The sequence below is a fragment of the Schistocerca nitens genome, chromosome 3 (genome assembly GCF_023898315.1).
Source record: "Schistocerca nitens isolate TAMUIC-IGC-003100 chromosome 3, iqSchNite1.1, whole genome shotgun sequence".
Taxonomy (NCBI): Eukaryota; Metazoa; Arthropoda; class Insecta; order Orthoptera; family Acrididae; genus Schistocerca; species Schistocerca nitens.
The window spans coordinates 325,194,784-325,196,918 of record NC_064616.1 but is presented as its reverse complement, the minus strand read 5'-3'; the positions used below and the strand labels follow the sequence as shown (position 1 = coordinate 325,196,918).

Here is a 2,135-nt window from a genome sequence, read left to right as displayed (position 1 = left end):
TTTCAAGTACCAGATCGTGCAAGAAATGGTTCCAACATTCATTACTCGATAGTGCAAGATCTTTGTGCCAAGCAGTGCATCATTCTAGAGTTCAAAAATGTATAATATATGAGAAATACGAGGCTTTTGATGAATATAGTTCTAATAGTTAAAACATTGCTGCTGTGTTTCTGTATTTACATTCTCATAAATAAAACGTAGTACCTCAGTATTAATGGGACTTACACAACAGCTTTCTTATTGCCAGTTATAACCAGTGGCTCCCTGGAATAGGACATAGAACGTTCTTAATAAATTATTTATTTTCTAATTTGTCTCATAATATTTTTTCAGTAATGACGTGCGCAACATAATTCTGTGTTATCAGAATACATTCTCAGTGTTTTGGACAAGAGATATGAACCAAAAGCGATACATAGTTTCCTTATCCTCCTGACAAATGTGATACTTGGCTCTTACAATGTTCGACATTTCCACTCTTCAAACGTTGTCACAAAGATAATTAGCGAAAAGTACTGTCAAACAAATGTGCCATTCAATGGTGAGCTGTTGTGCTCTCTATGGATCGGCGTAGGCTATAGACATGTAGCTCGTGAGGACTCCACAGTTTCTCGCGCGTAAACACTAGTGTGCACCCACCCTGGCCAGGTCTTGAATTCGCTTTGCCTGGTTGTAATGTTTTCTGTTTATTTTTGTGATCTACTCGTTTACATTCCACCGACTGGATCTCTTCCACCCAGCGATCAACCGCTGCTCTCGTAATCGAGAAGAGCACGGCTGCAAACTCCATGTAGCAATACTGATGTAGCTCTTTCATCGTTTTCCCAAATTACGACCAGCCGGAGTAGCTCCTTTAGTAAGAACTGATTTTTACCTACACAGTCCGAGATAATTCATGTTCTTGATCACTTAGTTGTTGACGGACTTTGAACTCTAAACTACCCTTCTCTTACGTGCGCAAATGAAATACCCGGATTGTAACTCTAGTCTCGCGCGCTAGCTTTATGCGCTACTAAAACATTTTCAAAGGTGGTAAAGTCAATGTACGGCCAGGTAACGGGAGCGCTTCAGAAGAATACGCAGCTCTGTACGAGGTGTTGCTCGCTCGTCACTGTGTACGTGTAGCTACGAAATTAATCGAGAACAAGGGACAGAGAGGCGAAGCCCGTGTAATGACGCAGCCAGATGTCTGGCCGCCTACGGTTTTTAATTTTGGGCGCCCAGGATCCGCCCCCTGGCGTCAACCGATATTGGCTAGCTGTCGTGCCCTTTCGCTTCCTCATTTTCTTCCTCCCCACACTCTGCAAACGCAACGTTGCGCTTCTCTTCCGAGCTCTATCTCTTCTTAAATGAATATATCGTGCTCCCAAGTTAATCAGCAGGCAAAGTTTATAGCACCGACACAGCGTTTCGCCAAGCGCAGATTGTAAGCAAACTTTTGGTGGGAAATGTAAAACTTTCTTAACGGAAAATGACAGTTACTTTCGAATGTTATTTTTTGTCTCCCTTGATATGTGTCATTTTCTGTCAAATGAGTGATCACGTAAACTAACCGATTTGACTTATAGTCCCATGGGCAGGATCGGCTCACTCGAGCACCACAACCTTTACCTGCTGAACAACCGAAATACTCAACTTGACTAAATCTGCCCTTCTCGTCAGTACCCTGTCTCCACAGGTAGCAGCACACCTACGCTTTTCTCTTGCCCACTCCCCGCAACACTTTAATAACCCATATTGTAGGATTTTAGCAATGCCTAAGAGTATTAAATGATAGTTAAATCAAAACCCTACGCCGCCAACATACGTTGATATACGTCAGCGGGGACAGTTGAAAATGTGTGCCCCGACCGGGACTCGAACCCGGGATCTCCTGCTTGCATGGCAGACGCTCTATCCATCTGAGCCACCGAGGGCACAGAGGATAGTGCGACTGCAGGGACTTATCCCTTGCACGCTCCCCGTGAGACCCACATTCCCAACTTAATGTCCACACACTACATTCGTAGTGTCCCTGTACATTACACTCATTACTCGAGGCAGACAATCTTACCGAGTCCCGTAAGAGTTCGGGCAATACGTGTGCATCCACACAGAAGAAAAAGGTCAATGGCCGGTTAGCCTTAACTTGTCTG

At 44.1% G+C, this 2,135-nt stretch overlaps 1 non-coding gene across 1 annotated transcript; it reads right to left on the bottom strand.

The window, feature by feature from the left end:
• Positions 1–1,842: 1,842 nt before the first annotated feature.
• Positions 1,843–1,917, bottom strand: Trnaa-ugc (transfer RNA alanine (anticodon UGC)). Its single transcript has one exon. It is a non-coding gene; the product is annotated as a tRNA-Ala (tRNA).
• Between the last annotated feature and the right edge of the window lie 218 nt (positions 1,918–2,135).